The sequence below is a fragment of the Myripristis murdjan genome, chromosome 11 (assembly GCF_902150065.1).
Source record: "Myripristis murdjan chromosome 11, fMyrMur1.1, whole genome shotgun sequence".
Taxonomy (NCBI): domain Eukaryota; kingdom Metazoa; phylum Chordata; class Actinopteri; order Holocentriformes; family Holocentridae; genus Myripristis; species Myripristis murdjan.
The window spans coordinates 21,514,824-21,535,364 of NC_043990.1; the positions used below are offsets into that span (position 1 = coordinate 21,514,824).

The 20,541-nt window shown below is 44.6% G+C and overlaps 1 protein-coding gene across 2 annotated transcripts in view; it reads left to right on the plus strand.

The window, feature by feature from the left end:
• col8a2 (collagen, type VIII, alpha 2) overlaps nt 1-20,541 on the plus strand; it is a 106,737-nt gene that overhangs the window by 48,516 nt on the left and 37,680 nt on the right. For both annotated transcript variants that reach the window (XM_030063565.1, XM_030063564.1), the window contains one exon: nt 6,622-6,846. The gene's annotated coding sequence lies outside the window, so the exon portion shown is untranslated. The remainder of the gene's footprint in view (nt 1-6,621; nt 6,847-20,541) is intronic.

Here is a 20,541-nt window from a genome sequence, read left to right on the forward strand (position 1 = left end):
CGGGTCACATCACAGTGCCATGAAGTCAACTCAAAAAGCCGCTTACTCATCTTCTCACCTTATTCGCTGCTCTCACACCCCATACAAAGTAAAAGCTGTGACAAAATGTCTTTCATTATGTCAAATATGTCTTACATTTATCATGATCTTGCTTCTTATTTTGGGCTATAATTGAAGTGGACTTGAGATAGTGATCACTGATTATTTTAACAGTTTAGAGCTGGAATCCAAGCCTGTGCAGTGAATGGGAAGAGCATATATTTCTGGCTGTTAGAGCACTCCCATATATGCAGCATTGCAGTAAATTGGAGTACTGTAGTAGTTTCCTACATTATACTATCAACTTCAGTTCCTACGTCAGTGTTCAAAGGTAATGACATACAATGGAAGAACTCTGTATCTCAACCTAGCCTCAGTGACCAGCCTTTTTAAAACTACATTTCAAATTATATCATTCTTGTTGGGTTCCCAGACATCTAGAGCTCTGATACTGCATGAACTTGGGTCTCAAGGCATGAAAATGTGTGTTCAAGTTACATCCTGTTCTGAAAAGTTTTAGGAATGCTTGCCTTAATTGTACAATATTTCTTCATAGTTAAGACACAGATCAGTGAACTTTGCCCATCTATAGACCAATGACAATCCCTTTCTCCCTCATATCTCACTTGGGGTGGAGTTTTGGATGTGCTGCTGAGATCTCTAAACACCCGACAGTTGACTTTATTTATTTTAACCTGATTGTTTGGGTTTGGGGATTCTGTTGCTCCTGCCGTGAAGGAAATTGCTCTCTTGCCTGCCGGTTCTGAAACGGAAAATGGTTTTAAAAACCATAACAAAACAAACCTAAACGTTTCTCTGTCTCGCTCCTCTGTGTTTGTGAAAGACCTTCGTTCTCATTGCCTTGTCAGTGTTGGCTGGCCGTGACGAGTCTGTCAGCGAGAGGGAGAAAAAAAGTACAATTTGAATCGTTTAGCTGGTAGAGTGATGGGCTTATCAGTTGAGTACAGATCTGTGTGTGTTTTTCACTGTTTGCGTGCAAGCATGTTAGTCTGAACAGGAGTTTGGCAGGATGATTGGTTAAATAAGTCGCTGGGGAAATTGGAGCTACAATGTGTGTGTGTGTGTGTGTGTGTGTGTGTGTGTGTGTTTGTGAACCTTTGAGTGAGTAAGTGAAAGACGGAGAGGAATAATGTCAATGTTCTTCGCAACTCACCAAACATTCCACCATAATCTGATATGTTGGCTTTAATTCAAAGTGTTGACACTCTTTTTGGAACCAAATGGCGGGAGTTTGATGCCCACACATAGCCGGTAACCTTGACTTGTGGTAGAAGTGTGTTCTTGTGCACACACTTTGTGAAGAGAGTTTTGCTGTGTGAGATAGAACGGTACTGTTGCGCTCTGGAAACAATTACCAGGCAATAATCTTCACATTCTTTCATCCCACCACCAGCTCAGCTGATTAGGATATCCACTGGTACGCAAGGCTAACCTCAAACATGCTCTAACACACACACACACACACACACACACACACACACACGCATGTGCGCTGTGGCTGATTTTTCTCTGTCTTTGGTAAATCACCCATTCTCTACTATCTAATACACACACACACACACACACACACACACTCACACACACAACTCAGAGAACATATGTCTGTTCTATGCATTACAGGCAATACTTATCATTAGAAATTGCACACACATACGCACACACACAGACACACACAGACACACACACACACACACACACACACACACACACCTGACATCTGATTCCCTACTGATGATTAATGACCCTGGGAGTCTTTCAGCAGCGACCACCCGGGGTCAAAATAACCTGCCATAAATACAGCAGCAGTAAAATACCATTCAGTCGCCACTCTCCTATTTACACATGCTGCAGCATCTTGTATGTGTGTGTGAGTGCATGTAGGTGTGTGCGCGTGCCAACGAGAGGAAGGTGGGCGAGTTGCTGTGGCAACACTCAAAAAATGTGCGCCCCTCCTGCTGTCTCCCATCAAGTATGCGCGCATGTGGTGGGTGTGAAGTGTTTAAAAGAGGGTTGGGGTGAATTACTGTACCAACACCTTTCAAAATGTGCACCCTTCCTCTTGTTATTCTTTGCTCGAGCTCTTCTTAATTTCCCTCTCGTTCTCTCTTTTCTCTTTTTTCCCCCGATCTTCTCTTGTCCAGTCCAATAGAAGGAAGGTGTACCCTGCTGTCCATCTAATCTCGATGTGGAGCTTTTTCCCAGGGTGGAAACACTGCCATCCTTCTTCTCTCCACTGTCCCCCTTCCCCCTTTTATCAGTGTCAAATGATTACCCGAGGGGGGGGGAAACCGAGCTCGCCATCAATATGCGTCAGGTGAGCCGGGGGGAGTCCAGCCAAAGCCATCGCTCCCCTACCTCCTCCCGTCCATCCACCCTCATTCACCCACCACCCTCCTCCCTCCCACCTGCACGCCTTACCCCTGTGCCAGCCAAGGGCAGTGGCAGAGCCCCAAGACCATCTCAAAGGAATTTCCCTGTTGAAATTTATATCAGTTTCGGAGGCCTCAAGTTTTATCCACAGCGTGTGAAAAACTGAAACTCCCTTCTCCCTCTGCCATTCACTTACCATTCTTTCCTCTGTTGTCTGTCTGCTGCCTCCTTCTTCGAGCGCTGTTTTCTCTCACTCCTTTCACTCACTCTCCCCTCCTCTTCACTATCTTATATTTTCTATTCATCTCAGCTTTCCTCCTAAACTATTCCTCTCTCTAAACTCCATCTATTCACACTCCTTTTTGCTTAAGACCTCAGTTACTTTCCTTTACCTCTCTCCCTCCCTTGTACCTTTTTCTCTTTCGTCTCCTTTCCGGCCCTGTGTAGGCACAGCCTGGTGAATGCCAGGCATTCCTTTGTAAGGTTAGAGCAGACAAAGGTGGACCACATCACCTGAGAGAAAACGGCCCTTTTGAATCAGTGCCAGAGGGAAAAAGAGGCTGATAGGGAAGAAAAGAGGGAGTATAAAAGCAGAGGAGAAAAGAGAGAGATTGAGCAGTTTGCTGAGAGGAACACCTGTCCTCTGCTGTCCTCGCATGAACCTTCAACTCTGACCTTTGTTACTTGATATCGATGTCTTGTTTGAATAAAAGGAGCTTAGCTGAAGAAAAGTGTTTGGGTGCAGTCCTCCAAGTCCCGTTCGGTATTGAAAAGTGAGGCGTCTGGGAGATTTTAAGAGTTTTTTTTTGTAGTTCAGACGAATGGGATTTCACGGTGCCAAAACCATATTAACTAATGGTATTGGTGCAGTTACCACCATACAAAACTACTCAGAGAGTGACCACTGACTCAAATAAACAAGCTCATAGTGTGAACCAAACATTAATTCCAATCATACATACAAACACAAACAGCTCCACCCTTCAGTACACTCCAACCATTCACACAACCCACTCAAAGAACTTTTACGCCCCAAACAAACTTACCCCACCCCAAACACATATACATACCCCACCTGTGACTGGAACAGACCCCCCTACCTGAGCACATAGTGAGTCTATGTTTGGTGGCACTGGGTGGGGTGCAGGGTGGGGTGTATCGGTGACGCCAGCCTGCCTTTCACAACTTATTTTAAGGCCCTGACGAACATCAAGAGCAAAGCAAGTCTGTGTGATGCAATGCCACCGTTTTCCAGTTAGTAAAACGTTGCTGTTTGTTTTTACTCTTACTAATGGAATGGAGTGAAGGGGAAAAGTGCTGTGAAAAAAAGAGAAACGCATGACGACCAGGTGTTTTTTCCCTTTTCTCAGGGAATGTTTCACCTTGTAAAAGCAAGGGAGTGGGAGTGTACTTGTGTACTTGTGCTGGAGTGAATGGTTTGGGGATTTCAAGGGGTGTGTGCTTGACCAGAGGTATGAGTGAGAATGAATGTGTGTTGTGTGAGAGTATTAGAGGGTGAGCTGAGATTTCCGTGGAGCTAGAGGGAGAATTCTTCGGTTGAATTGTAGCGTAGCGATGACTGGAAGAGGTGGGGGTTTTCTTGTGCTTGTACTAACCAATTTTTTGCCTCATTGAGCTATGAACAGAAAAACTATGGCTCTTTTGGAAGGGTGTGGTCAACACACACAAACACACACAAACACATACACACCTGGGAATGAATGAATGGCAGGCCTGACTACCACACAGGGCTCCCATTGATGACATCATTGCTGCGCATCTGGTCACTCCACCCTCTCCATGTTCAGAGAGCTATTCAGTCAGCGTCAAATGCACCATGGCCCTTTCAGAGACATGACGCTTGTTGCTTATTTTTGAGAGATTATTTAATTTAGCCGACTCCAGTAGTGAACAAAATACTTTTCTGTTAACGCTGTAACGGCACAATCAGGAATTGGCCAGCTTACGACCTTCCATCCAATGCCGTCAATAAGTCTCTGTACATTTAAAGAAATTCAATCAACCCTGTGCTTCATTCCTTTACTGTGTGCTTAATCGCTTGGCTATCTTGATGTTGGAGGAAATTGCCAGCTCCAAAAAGGAGCAAAAAAACACATAAAATCCCATTGTCATTATAAATTCAGGCCTAATGACGCTCTTCAAAGAGCATTTAGTGTAATTGCCACCATCCAGATATGCCCTTGTTAAGATGTAGTCCTAATGCAAGAAAATGGAGAGTTCAGCTTGGCTAATGGTGGGGAGATTACACAGTCCAGGGGCATTTATTACATTTCTCGAGGCAAAGCATGAATGCGAGGGGTACAACGGGACTGCCAGTTTTTGATAACCAGCTGGAACGTACTCAGTGATTGATTTAGTGTATCACTGGCTGACGTTGACATGACTTGGCTTATGACAAGCGTTTTTATAAACCAATCACAATTGGCAAGCACACAGTATGTGAACAAAAAAAACAAAACCATTTTGTTAGCAGTCGATGTTGAACACTGGGCTTTTGCCTCATAGTTTGTACCTCTCTCTCCTCTCGCCACAGCATTTCAGTATTTACTTGGAATCACAATCTCTATCTGATCTCTAACTCGGCCAATGGCTTAGTCCCAGTAGGTCTTTCAGGAGGAGGCCAGGCCAGCTTTCATCTGGCCCATCCAATCACAAGCCCAGAACAGTTCTTGCTTCAAGGTCCTCTACCACAACACAGAGCCAGCTAACACACTGCCAATTAGATACTGAATGCTAAGCCTGTACTAAGCACACTGTTTTTAGTTAACCTCTGCTCCACTGGAAATTACATCGTGAACGATAAGCAGCTGGTGTAGTTCATCCAGGTTGTTAGCTACAGTAACTTCCGCAGCATGATTTGCAATTACCAAGGTTGATGAGAATTTCTGCTTTTCCCGTTAACTGCTTGATGCAGAAGATTGAAATGCAAGATCTGTTTGACACCGGTGATGCATCTTATAGCAAAGAACAGGACGACTGTCGTGGTGAAATGTGAACTAATAGTATTTTTACTGCTAATAACTCGCCGAGAGAATGAGACCACTATAACTACACGCAAACTGCACTGGGTTACAGGCAAAAACGCAATGCACAGTCTATTTAATACATTTATCCAGCGATATGATATCTCCACATACCTTTACAGGTTGTGGGAATCCTTTATTGGTCAGTGTGTGTATGTGCCCGAGGTGGGAAAACAAGAGCTTTGAATAGTGCTGGGATAAAGGGGGTGGGTGATTTCTTGGAAGGTGAGTTGGGAACGGACAGAGGGATAGTGGTGGGTGGAGGGAAATATTAAAGGAGAGTTTGGGGGGGGTGGAGGACAGGGGCAGGGGCAGGAGAAGCCTCCAAAATCCTCTACCCTTCCCTTCCTTTCCCTTTTCCTTTCCTTCCATTCCCTTCCCTTCCCTTCCCTCCTCTTCATCCTATACCCCACCCGTCTCCGTGCTGCTGCTGCTACCCCACCCCATCCTGCTCACTCCCCTCCTACCTCGGTGCAGCCAGCCACAGACACTTGCCTTTTGTATGAAGGGGGTTAACCCAATGAACAATCCTGTCTGTCTTTCCCAAAATAAGCCAGTGGGAGAGGGATCGGCAAGTAAGCCAGCGAGATTGGAGCAGCGAGGTGCACAGCCCCTGGTTATAAGCCCTGGGAGTGGGAGCGCAGCCTGCTTGGACCCACAGCCTTTAGCTCAATATACACTGCCTTGCTGCCTGCCTGCCTGCCTGCCTGACTGACTGACTGAGTCTCACTGTACTGTTACTCTCTCTCTCTCTCTCTCTCTCTCTCTCTCTCTCACTCTCTCTCTCCGTCTTGCTCCCTCGCTCCTTCCCTCCTACTTTCCACCCTGGAGAGTGAGAGCGCAGAGATTGGGAAGGTGCTCCTCAGACCTACTTCTGGACACCCTGAAGACAGCACAGAGAGGATTTTCCCTCCTCTCTCACTCACTCACTCATTCACTTACTCTCTCTCTTTCATCTTACCATCTCTCCAACAAAAAGCACATGGACTTGGATTTTTTTTTTTTTTTTTTTAATCCGGAGGCAGGAAAATAAGCAAAATTAAAAGAGAATTTGCTCCACCTGCAGTTGAAATTATCTTATTTTTCTGTTGCTGTAACTTTTGTTGTTGGGTTTTTTTTTTTTTCTTTCTCCTGCACTTGTGAGCAGCACTGGACCATCATAAGGAAGCTCCCAAGGGTTTGCCCAAGAGCACTCCTGTCCACTTTTTTGGCTGCATGTTTGCTGAATTTCTGGTGCCATCACGTCCGATGGGAGACATGCGTGGCTGAAGGAAAGGAGGGAGGTAGAAGAGAGACCCACCTGAAGCTCACACCTACCGCCGCCCTCATCCAGTCCACCCCTCCTGCCCCTCAACACCCCAAGGAAAGAAAGGTGAGCCCTCCCTGCCCTGTTCCGCCCTCACATTTCTCTCGCACTATTAGCATCCCAGTGTCCTGTCATCCGTTGCCTTTTACTTCCATCACATGTGGCTGCAGGGAATGTGGCCAGAGCCAAAGGCAACAGAAAAAGAGAACAGGATAGGAAAAATAAATAAATAAAAAACAGACGGTGCAATATCTCAATCATGGGACCTGCATAATTCAGTGCTAAGCTAGTGCAGGGAGTAGTGGCTTGTAGATTAAAAAGAAGCAATAGAGTTTCTTCAACCAGCTCTGGCTTGTCAGAACTGGGCACCCACATGTGCACCCATGTGGACACCCATTATTACGTTCAAGTGATACTATTGCACTGCTCATATCTAATATTAATGCTTGGTGGTTTCTCTGTGATGACAGTAGAGACTCTCTCTCTCTCTCTCTCTTTCTCCCTCTCTCTCTCTTTCTCTCTCTCAGTACGCTGCCAGTAGATGGTATTGATTAAGGGTTGAGTCCAACAATATTTTCTCCATACAAATATATAGCATACACACACTATATATCTATAACTATATCTTTATCTATATATAGATGTAGATATAGATAGATAGATAGATAGATATACATATATGTATGTATGAATAGAATGAATAGATTTCAGCTGCAGGAGGAACAAGACATCCTAGATGCACCCATGCCCACATACTTTTTGGGGTCTGGGTTTGGAGTGGGCGTGGTGTGTGTTCAGAGTGTGTATTGGGGTGGGGCAGTGGGATATGTACTGTACAGTGGGTTTGGCTCTATAACCAATATGCTGATTAGAGTCTTAGGAGGAGTGACATCCAATAGCGTTTCACCCGGTGTGATCGTATGCTTGCATCCACTTAACATGTTTTGTGCCTCTCGTTCATCCGATGCTATCTTTCATGTTTTCTTGGCGTCGCCTGCAACTTGTTTTGCCTTGTTTGATTGTGCCGTCTTTGTTTATTTCAGCGGTTATTATATTTCATGTCCTGTGAGTGCCTGGAATGTAGTGAGGCAAAAGAATGATGCAAAAGGGACACATGGTCTTCTCTTCTCTTCACTTCTCGTCTCGTCTCTTCTCTTCTCTTCTCTTCTCTTCTCTTCTCTTCTCTTCTCTTCTCTTCTCTCCTCTTCCCTTCCTTTCCCTTCTCTTCTCTTCTCTTCTGTTCTCTTCTGTTCTCTCCTCTTCCCTTCCTTTCCCTTCTCTTCTCTTCTCTTCTCTTCTCTTCCCTCCTCTTCTCTTCTCTTCCCCCCATTGCTTCACTCTGTCCATCCACTGTGACGCCTCTGGCATGCAGGGCTGCATTCCTTTGTAACAACATCCCTCCATTGCAAACAGAAAGAGGAGGAATATTCATGACTCTGGGTCTTCAGGTATGCAACGTGACAAAATGAACAAAAAAGAAAAGGAAAGAGAAGAAGAGGAACAAATTAGTGAGGCTTAGGGAGCATAAAAAAGATAAGATGCTTGTTCCAAAGTGAACACTTTGCTGAAGAGATACACTTTTCTATCACGTGTTTCAGTGTAGTGTCAGAGCAAAGGAGGGAGGGAGAAAGAGAGGGATGGAGTGAGAGAAAGAGAGACAGAGGAGGAAAGCGAGTCTGGAAAAGACAGCAGGCAGGAGCTCTGGACTCCAAAAACATTTGGCAGCATCCCTCTATTTCACTGGCCTACGGCAAGAAAGACTGCCTGGATGTATACCTGTGTGTGTGTGCATGTGTGTGTGTGTGTGTGTGTATGCCTGTGTGTGTGTATGTATGCATGTGTGTCTGGGAGGTGGGGATTTATGCGTGGGTGCACGTGCAGGCACGCATGTGTGCACCTAGGTGCGCAACTTACCAACGTACGTCGGAGTGAATGTTGGAGTGTGTTACACAATCTTCTGGGAGAGTGGCTGAACGGATACGCACAAAAGCGTGAACTCTCACTCTGGCGGAAAAGTACAACAGGAGTACTTGGGTCTGCAGAGCTGCTGGTGCGCAGCAGTGCTCTGTCTGCTTTACTGTTCAAAGCAATAGGCACTTATGCAGCCCAGGGCTTCTCCTGCAGATTTAGTGCTTTCCATTCGGCTTCCCACCTTCTCACCTTATGACTACCCATCACTGTTAAAGTGCCTATAGGTCAGGAGATTTATCCTCCCGTCTGCTCCTTCCCAGCATCACTCGCCTATTTCCTGGCAACACACGGATTGTATTTCCATGCCTGGCGCACGCCAGTCAGCGATGGCAACATTATGCTGTAACCATGGCGACCCCATGCTAATGCCTGGAATTCTCTGTTCTTAGATTGGTGGCAACTGGCCGGTAACTGTGTGACTGGCAGTTTTAAGCAGTTCCAGTGTGTGTGCGTATGTGTGTGTGTGTGTGTGTGTGTGTGTGTGTGTGTGTATGTGTGTGCGCGCCCGCGTGTCTGTGTGTGTGTGTGAGTTTTACATTGTTTAACTGCGACTGACAGACTCCAACCACTCTGTCCACCGGCTGCCCATTTTGGCTTTTTTTAATATAAAGAGCCAAGTGTGGCCAATCATACACATACAACACTCATGCTGAATTCACAGAGGCGTACACTTTATGCTATGTGAAATACACACACCTGTATGTAACACTCTTCTTATACACACACACATATTTCAAACACAATCACAACGTTCTATGCCAAACCGCCTGCTCCTGTAGCTCTGAGCAGCTCATGCCCCACTGAAATTTCTTTATAGGCCAGAACGTGTTGAAGTTGGGACTGTCCAAGGATCACTTTCAAATCACAGCCATCTCTCCTATCTTTTTTTTTTATTTTTTTTTTTTATTTTTTTTTTTTTTTTAGAATAACCTCATGTTGAGGCGTAACCTGCCTCCCCACCACTCCAAACACCCTGAAACAGACCTGAAAGCTTTTTGGCGAGCTTCTACCCGCAGGGGAGTAACAAAAAAGGGGAGATCAAGTCAAAAGAAAAGAACTTGGATGGCTGGTGGCTCAGATGTAAAGCATTATAGATGTCTCCCTTTCAGTCAGTCAGACCCTGATGGCTTACTGTACTTCCGATTCACAGATCAGCCTTTGTGTTGGGGAGTGATATAAAATCTTCTTACTCGTTCTCCATCAGTGGGCCAGAGACAGGGGGATACATTCCCTTCAGAGGGGATTTAAGAGTATATTTCTGGGAGACGACTAAAAGAGAAGATAAAAATATATATATATATATTGAAAGGGTTTTAATGGTGGTTACAGGAGCTGTCACTGCCTTGACATGTTCTCTCTAGGTCTATGTCTCACTCTCTCTTGTTGGCTTGTAGTATGGTGTGCACATTTTGGCCACAGGGGGGCAGAGTACCAAGCAGCTCCTTGTCACACAGGGATGCATAAAGACAACCTCATGGCATCCTGAGGGGGAGATAAGATCCATTGTGTTGTGTGTTTGTGCACGCTGTAGTAAATAATGATATGAACTAAAACACTCCCTCCCTATAAATAAGCACCTCCACGATATTTCAAGTCTTATTACATCAACACAGGAGGAATTTAGTGTAGTTTATTTTGGTTCTACTGTTCACCTTTGATCATCGTAGTCCTGAGTCTAATCCTTGGCTTGGTCACATGTCTTGCCTGACTTACGGACCTCAACAAAGCAAACCTCCACAATGCTGGCACATCACACCACACTTGGAGTGAACTTTGACAAATCTCAGTCTGGATTTGGTATTCTCTCCGGTCGTCTTTGAGCATGCTAAATCACTTTCAAAATACTACTTGCTCAAGACCACTGCTGAATGGAACTCACCAGAAAGCATGTGATATTTTTCAGGTGTCTATTCGCATGTGGTGCACTTGAACCTGTACATGCATGTAATTGCAATTGTGTGTGTGTGTGTGTGTAATGGAGAGAGAGGGAGAGCTCTATCAGCACCCTGTGCCTCTATCAGCCTCAGGTTTACGCCTTGCTAGCAGGAAATGAAGGAGAATGCCACTCATTCTCAAGGAAAAGCAAACGCCACCAGAACACCACTCACTGCGCAGGAAAAGCAAACGCCCTTCTATTCCTTTACCTCGCTGGAACCCAAACACCTCTTTAACACACACACACAAACACATAGTGACAGACACACACACACACATGCACACACAAATTTCCCTCATCACAGCCTTTTGTTTCATGGGTACTTTTCCACCAAGTGGAAAGAGAGTGAAAACAGGCCATTCCTTTATGGACGAGAACATTCCTCTAACAAAGAGTGTGTTTTTCCTAATCCACTCTTTTCTGCCGGAAGACGTGAGACACACTGCTGTAATTTAAGCTACACACACACACACACACACGCACACACACTCTACCGCACTGTACAGTAAGGCATGCTATGGTGCCGTGGATATTGTGAATGAGGAATTGCCATGAAGGGTGGTGGAAACAGAATACTGGCCCTGGACTCTGTCTTAATCAGAGCCTGGGACCATAACACTCAAGATTAATGGGATGGGTTTGTTTTTCAGCTAAAAGGGAGGAGGAGAGAGATATATACGGAGAAATAGAGACACGTATAGATCATTTTTGGTGTTTCCTCATGTATGCTTGTCTCGTGCATCTGCGTGGATGCCTATGCGTGCGTTTGCTTCTGCTCTTCCCTTGCCTCTCATGTGGATTCATCCCCACCAGCCTTGTTTACACATCCCCAGTAGCCGTCTTGGCCCGGCACACAGCAGATATATGTGGCGGTCTGTCAGCTGTAAGGCAGACAGTGAATCTGTGCGCTCATATGGCACCCTAGAGTGGACAGAGCAGCGCATCGTCAATCAGGGCCTCGTACTGAAGGACACTTTGTTGGCTCCCAACCCTGCATGAGACCACAGGATCGGTGCTGGAGGAGAGGAGGAATAACAAATAACAGCAGGGGTCTTCTATCACTCTATCATGTATGAAGTGTTGCATGCTACTTATTTATTTAGTCTCTATCTGCCCCCACCCTCTGTCCTCCTCTGTGCTTCATCTGTCTGTCTCCCTTTTTCTCTGTTTATCTGTCTCTCTCTCCCTCTTTCCCTCTCTCTTAACTACATCTGGACTAAAGCGCATTTTTCCATTGGGTTGGCAGGACAGAAAGAGAGAGGGAGAGAGAGGCAGAGAGGGAGAGAGAGCAGTGGGGAGGCTTGGCAGATGCCTGTTGTTATTTTTCCTCCGCCTCCCATTGATTCTGTCAGCAATGTCTCGGTCTTTTCAAGGGCTTCAAAGGGGCTTGACAACATGCCCTCCACAGCTATCAGAGAACTTATCACAATCACACTTACTAGACAGAAGCAGGACAAAAAAAAAGGAGGTGAACGTAGGGTGTCCTCTCTACTTTGATGCCTTTCATCCTTGCATGCTACCTCTTCCCTTTCATTATGTTCCCTTTCTTTTTCCTTCCCCCTTCCTTTTTTCCCCTCACATCTTTCCTTCCTTCCATCCCTTTTCATCATTCCTTACTGGTACAGACCATGAGCCAAATCCTCTTGAATCAAACCCCGCTCTTTACTGGGCTCAAACCAAAACCCCTGTGGTAAAGCAACCTTGTTCTCCAACGCCAGACATTGCTTTGAGTCAGCGAGGCCTGAACAAGGCGCAGAAACTAAAGCCATGGACAAAACACATATTGAGCAACACTTCCTGGAGACAAATCTATATTTTCCAATGGTGTGTTGGAGTTTTTTGGGACAGCGGCTCGTGTTTTCAAAGAGGATCCAAGAGGAACAAACAGGAATGAAAGCCACAGTGATAGTCCAGCCCAGTTCTGTTCCTACTTAATGGAACGTGACATCTTGTGCTCTTCCACTGAGTTTCCCCGTGTCCCCCAAGGTTGCGTGTGAGGACCTCCCGCCTCACCAGCCCCCGTTTTGTTCTCTGGCAAAGTATGGAAAACAATATAGGGAATCCATAACAAAGAGCTGAAGCCAGATGAAGGTAGTTTGATCCGTTTGGCTGGCTGCATAGTTAGCTGCACCAAAGCAACATGACAAAAGCTATGAAAAAGAGTGATGGTGCTGTGAGGCCATGTGTTTGTATTTACGAGTGCGTGTACATGTGGATAGGTTTATTTGGTTGTTTTCTTTTTTTCCCTCATTCTGCAGACTCTCATTCATTGCCCCTCAGTTCACTGTCTGGCAGGGAATCCATCAGGAGCATCCAAAACCAGGACTAAACACAGCAGTTGGGCCAACTCTTAACAGGGGTCAACTCCTTGGTATAAAACTCAAATTATCTTTCTTTTCATCTTATTATACGTTTACTTCCAAAGCCAGCTGTTTATTTTTATGAGTTTGCTTCAGATGCAGCAAGGATATATCTCTGACTGATGGGTCAATATTGAGTAACAGTTGGAAATAGCACTTCTGAGACCGTTTGAAAAGCTCCAGACATTGTTATTGTTCAGTCTGAGCTCGGTTTAGACGTGTGCGTAGGTGTTCGTAAAAGAGAAAAGAGACTGGGGTCATTGTGGTGTTACGGTCCCCTTGGAGCAGAACAATAAAAAAAACATTTTATTTCATGGAGATGGATTTGCTGGTGTAGGAAATGGACACTTAGTATGTGATACATGTATTGGACACACACACACACACACATGCAGGCAGGCAGGCAAGTGCGCTCATATCAACACACAGACACACTCACACATAGTGCATGCTCGCATGTGTGTGTGTTTAAATGTGCATGCACACCAACAAATCATGTGTTTTTCTCTTTTATTTTCCTTTCTTTTCTTTTCTTTTTTCAAAAGGTGCATTTGATTTAGCTGTAGGATGTTTTAATGAACTAGCAGAAGTACTACAGATCTCTCCAAGGGCTGAAATCATATCCTACCTCCAAAAGTACTTCCAAAATTTTCAGTAATCGGTATGGCCTCCCCCAGCCAAAGATTTTCCTCGTTGACTAGTAGCAGTTAGTTCAAGCCTTTTGTCAGCTTGTTGCTGCACATTTATGATATTAATTTAATTATTTAAATATATTTGGGGGCACAAAAGCCGTAATGATTCTGAATGAGGCCATGCTAAGTGGCTAACATTAGCTTCAGATGATAAGTCATGTTTGAGGTTGACAAATTATTGGCGACTCTTTGCCTGCAGATTTTGAATGTCACCTGCTTGGTGTAGTCTTTTCCCTCACAAAATGATCCCACATGTTAAATTCACTGTCCCACATAGTCTAATAACAGTAGGGACCAGCCATGTAAATGTCTGTCAGGCTGTCGCCACTTCCTGTGTCCACTGTGTCAAATTAAAAGCCCTCTAGTGTTTCATACACCGTCCAGCCATACAGGTATGGTTCTGACCTAGTTTTGTTTGTGAAATGGTACAGCCCCTGATTGGCATTTGAGCTTTTCTTGTTTGTTTTGTTTGTTTGTTTTTGTTTTTTTCCAACCGACCAATGAAAACTTGGTCGACTAAGACTCTTCTCATCAACGAATATTTGGTCGACTACCATGGGGCAGTCCTAGTAACAAGCAAATAATTGCCTATCTGACCCAGTTCCGTCAATTATCTTAGCAGAAACTTCAAGTAAAGCTGATTATTTTTTACCTGTTGCCTCCTCCTCACTCTGCACACTTCCCAAGGACTTGATTTTTCACAGTTTACATTCAAAAGATGGAATTTGAATGACAGGGGGGGAAAAAACACTGCACCAAAGTACCCGTGTGAGAATTTTGGAATACTACTACTGATGATAAAACACTGATGAGAGTAGGCTGAAAAACTTAACAGTAAGGGGTAATGTTAAAAGACAGGGGATCATGATAAAATGAGAGAAAAGGGACAGTTCCTTTTAGCTTAGCAACAGCGTCAACACTGTAATGTGTATGTCATTTCTCTTATGCAGTGCTGCATTACTGAGCATGATTTTGGTTGAAAATGCAATTGGCCACTGAATACCGCCGATGTCTTGTCATGTGTGAACTTCTCCACAGTCTTTCACTAGCAGGTGACTACAAGTGTGCACCACATGGGCGCAACCATCTGTGAGCCCTTTCCTTCCAACCTTAAACATGGGCACGGCATGCCACTTTATGCCAGGATAAACACCTGAAGTTTAACTTGGCACACAGTGTTCTGCAACAGGATAGATGTAGGAGGACTTATCCCTTACAGTGGACCACCCAAGGCATTTTCACTGAGTCCTATGATTATTTAGTCATGCCAGAATGTATTAAGAACACAAATTAAGCCATGGGTAGTTCATATAGTCTTGGTGTGTACTCAGAAATGCTTAATATGACTCCAAAAAGAAAAACTAAAGGTACATTTTTGAGTTATCATGGCACCTTGTCATTGCACTGTGTAGAAACATTCACTTGTAGACTGCTGGTTCTCTCAGACTTGAAGTATAAATGGTCTTGGCTTTGGGACTTAATCCTTTCTGTACAGAATTTGAGCCCATTGAGCAACATGTGTTTCATAATGCTGTGTTCAGTGTTCAGAGGCATTAGGCACCGTGCAACACAGCCAGTCCTTCAAGGCTTTTGTCCTAATCATTTCCTGTAATCAGCGACCAAATAGAAAAACGATAAAAAAAAAAAAAACCCGACTTTGTGCTCATTCCAGTTTCAGCTTTATGCAGTGTAAGTCTTGCCTTTTCTCAGTGGTCTGTACATTGTGTGTGTATCTCCTGTAGTCTGAACTCAAGTTCTCTTGTTTCTGTTTATCCCTATAATATATGTAATGCTTCCTGGAGTCAGACAGGAGAGGCAATGCAGTTTGGCAGCATTCCTAACAAGCTAAACAACTACTTAAAGAAGCGGTTAAAGAAGAAGATGAAGAATTATTTTGCTTCATGCTCGCAAGACAGGAAGGGTTATTGCATTACTTCACAATTTAGGGGGGATAACGAGGGATAAAGTTTCATGAAGTAAAATTTGAGATGCGGGACTGTGGAGAGCAAGATAAACAAATGCAGGACTACAGTAATTGGAAGACAGCCACATTCTGTTTGCCATCTCCCGTTGTACCAGTTTCTTCTGTAACTGTGACATTAGTAAATACGTAGATAATACTCTCACAAAATGGACATCAAATGTATGGAACCTCACGTGAGTGTCCTGTAGTGTTGGTGGTGACAACATAGCCCTGCAGTTGGAGCAGGGCTATGTTGTTAATAAAGTAAAAAGTCAAAGCTCCACTGAATTTGCATTGGCATGTGAACTTTCTCACACAAAGCTAGGAAAGTTCAAAAGATTTATGTGACCTACGTGAAAAACTTGAGTCTTCTCTGCAAGATAGATTTCATAGTATGAGGTTGGAAAAAAAAAACATCTTCAACCTGACATTAACCATGCTTTTGTTTCTCTGATGGTTTGGATTTTGAGGGCTACAGAAGTACAACCACTTCTGGGAGGATGTTCTTTGGCCAACAAACATAACACTTAATTAGGGGGGGCTTTGAATCAATTACCGCCAACTTTCATGTGGTTTGCAGATGGCTACACACTCTCTCTTCCCACTTCCCTGCTCTTTCCTCCACAAGCCGCCAGCAGAAAGCCCTGTTGTGTTGCCTCAGCACTAATTTGAACCAGAGAAGTGGTCATTTCCGAACGGTGGGCCCCGGTCTGCTCCGCAAGCAGAACCAACAACCAGCCCAATGGAGCCCAAGCTGGACTGCTCCCAAAACTTGGCAAAAACCACACAAACCCAACTCTTCCTGACATGTGGTGAGAGTGCGATAGGGATGTGGGAAACATCATGAAGGGTTAGGAAAGAGCAATGGCAGTGGATCCATCTGGAAGAGAAAGAGAAAGATGGAAGTAGGAGATGATGAAAATGGGGAGAGGAGAGAGTGGAAGGGGCGGTAATTTTGGGAAAGAGGCAAGGAAAGGTGAAAGTACAGTGAAAGAGCTGAAGGTGAAAGAAGCAGAGAAGAGAAAATAAGCTTGGTCTGAGGAGCACTCAGATTGTAGCGACCATGTGGCGTCTTTGATCCGGCCGAGGATTTGAACCAGTGTCAACAGAAACATGCAGGGGCCGTCTGTTTGCTCCCAGACACAGATCATTCCTCCATGAATTACTCTGCTTCAGTTCGCCGCAACCTCTCTACTACTCCAGTGTTTGTTTACCCTGTCGGGAACACCCGGACCATTCCTCAAGTTGAGCAATGAGCACAATAATAACTCCAGTACTCATGCAATCAGCTAAACTTTCAATGCTGTTGATCACAAGAACGAAGAAAATACCTACGCCTAGTGTTCAGGATCTAAGGTTCCCTCAAATTCTCCTGCATTCATATCCTGCAGACTGTACAGTGGCAGAGTCACTCCTTATTTGGCACAAGTCCGAATACAGGATCCATTAAGGCAACCCTCACTGTCTTTCACTATAGAGGAATGAAGCATCTATCCCTCAGGGAGTGGAGGGAAAAGGAAGGGATAAAGAGGAGGAGGAGGAGGAAGAGAAGGATGCAGACATGTCTGCCAGATCATTACAGCGAGAGGATGTGTCCTGAACTCTGTGTCCCTGCCATATGACAGCCTGCTGATTCAAACCTCATGTTGGTAAAAGAGAGACAATGAAGAGACAGTGGAGTTAGAGGCATGTCTATGGTTACACTGCAAAAAATGTCCATCTTAGCAAGGTAATTGTTTTAGTCTTAAAATCTTGTTTCTGTAAAAACTGCAATAGGTAAAAGTATCCTGTAAAAATACACCTGTCATATTAGCCTAAATCACATACTGAGCCCAAACCTTTACCCAAATGAAAAGCTGGGTTCAGATATAGACAGTTCTCTGCCCACAGGGGAGTGATGAATCAAAACCTTAAAGATATATAGGTAAATATGAGCATGCTGTGTGCAGTTTTCTGATGTCACAAATACATGGGTTTTATATTTAAGTTCAGAATTTTCAAATGACTACTTTTCACTCCCATTTGGATCCACCAACAAACTTTTTTCCTGTAAAGGCAAAAATCCGTCATTGGTACAACAGAATTTTACTTCTTTCCAATGCAGCCTGGCCTGTTTTGAGAGTTATCTTTGAACTAATTGATTTGAGAGCAGTATTGTGTCTGCAATACACATGAATGGTGAGGCAAATTGTTGCTTTAAGTCACTTTGAGACTCAATACAATTGTAAATGACTACTTATCACTGATATTTTTCAGAGTGACTAGATAGCCATAATGGTTATTGCATGCACCCCTGCAGATAGACAGTATATAAAATTCAAGGCTACAACTGGCTCTTGAGTTTTTACTGTGGCTTTTAGGATGTCTTTAAGTCTGCAGCACAAACTCGGGCCAGTGTTGTGCGGCACGGGTTAAAATATCAAAATATCAGAGAGATGGAGAGAGCCATGGATTGTGTGCATTCATAGGCCCTCTTCGGGCTCCATGGGAAGGAATAAGCCAGGACATCTCATCTTGAGGGACGCTAGGAAAAGCCAGCTGAGACAAGCCAGGCGTAGCGGCGCAGGGGAAACAACACACAAAGAGGCACACACTCACACACGGAGATAAATGACAAATCCAGACACCCTCAACACTTGTGGGGAATGTGTGCAGACCCCCTCCAAGTCAGCACAGTACACACTAACAGTGCCCTAATGAATTGAGGGCCTTCCCCTGGTGGGATATTTATGAGTGATCAGAAAACCAGGTTCACTGGCATTTCTCTCTCTCTCTTTCTCCCTCTCACTCACTCACAGTTCCCATGCATAATTTGGTTGATCGTGATCCCCTCACTGTCTCCCCCAAAGTCTAGTTTGACAGATCTCTCCCAGTAAGCGGAAAGTGATGACTGTCAGGTAGTTTTAGCCCAAACCTCATTCCAAAGATGAATAATACGCCTCTTGTACAACGCTACATTTTGACCAAGTTATATTCCTGATGGGGAAGAAGATAATCACTGATTCTGAGGTAGTGTAATTGAATCAGTCCAGTCTCTATGGCTACGATAACACATAAGCTGAATGGATCTCAGACTTCAGACCTTTGGAACTCGCAAGTGTCATGCCCTTTCCATCAAAATATGTCTTTAGCACATTGTTCATCTATAGTCCCTCTACCTAAAGTCTTTTTTGTGTCTGTGTAGCTCCAACAGGAGGTGGTGCACAGTGGAAGGAAGCAGTGGAACATTGGAGGAATGCTTTAAAGCATCCAGGTGTTTAAGGTCAACACTGAATCATTTCTATTTTCCTTTCTCCTGGGCCCACATCATAAAAGCCAAGTATTACACTGTGACTTGCAATACAAACATGACTATAGTGTTTTGTTAGTGCAGCTTGACTATATGCCACTGTGCTGGTCCCTTTCAAGCAATTTGTAAGGCAGCAGTGCAAAGCAACCGCCGTCCAAATTTTTTCCTTTTTTTTCCCCCCCAGAATTCTTTGCAGACCAGAGGGAGATGAGAATTTTGTTTTTCAGGACACCAACAACCATGGGGAGCATGATCCAAAAGCCTAGGAGCTTTGCGGTGCTAAAAACTGACAGGCAGGCTTGTCTGTGTTACGGCTGCAATCAAGTTAGGTTCGTTGCTCTTTCAGTTGTCACACACATGCACACGCAAATACACATAAACAGACATGCATGCACACACTGGGTGTCAAAGAGCCATTTGTGTGGTAACTATGGGGACCAAACACTACAAAACAGGAGCTGAGCTGTGGGCTTTCCCACTGCTGCTTTTCTTGATCAGTGACACACGCTGAAAAAAAAAAAAAAAAAAAAAAAAAAAAAAAGGAGCGAGATGTTGAGGAATGCACTGCACAGAGCATGCATCGATTAATCTGCTAATCTACTCCATGTGACACTCCTCCCTCCGTTCCTCCCCTCCTATGCAGTTCTCAATAAGATTATTCAGAGTTGCTTGTAATACTGCCAGGGTCCACTTGTCCAAATAGTTCCTGGTAACTGCCACACACACATACACACACATACACATACACACAGCAGCACGTTTACAGTGACAATTTGTCTGCCACATTTTTGACTTTTGACCCTTCTGACGTTTTGGCGTCACTCTAAGATACTACTAATATGTCTGTCTGTTGTCAAGAGAGGACATGGCAGTGCTGTTTTCGGCGTCCTTGGCCATTGTCTGTTAGACAGATATGAACACACATGCACACACACACACACACACACACACACACACACACACACACACTGTCCTCCACTTAAGTTTACCTCCTGGGGGATTGAATGCTGTCATGTCTCGACTGTAACCTCAGATACTCTCCATCTTATGTCCTCCCTCCACTCCCCCCTCTCTCTCTAGTCTCTCTCTCTCTCCCTCTCTCTCTCACTCTCTCACTCTCTCTCTCTCTCTCTCACTACACACACGGTTTCTGGCTTCTTATTGTTCTCAGTGCATTTTTCTGCAACAGGATGGGAGGCAACGCAGACAGTACCATTAAGTGTTTTCAGTGGGCAAGAGAATATGCAGAGACACAGGCAAACAGGTAGACAGACAGGGAGAACTGTTTAGTGTATGGTGACAGTTGTTTGTCAGCAGAGGGGGCTGGTTTGCCTGCCACCTAACCAAAATCATCTGAACTACTGAGACAGCAGTGCTGCCCACACAGCTGCATTCGCACAGGACCGGCCTCCACCAGATCAGAGGCTGATTGCCGAAATATGCCTTTGCACAAAGTCCATCTTTGTCCTATTGACTTACAATGGGAGCAAAGATGACCTATAGCTAACATGCTTTGGAAGACCCAGGTCGGAGTTGCACCCACTTTTACA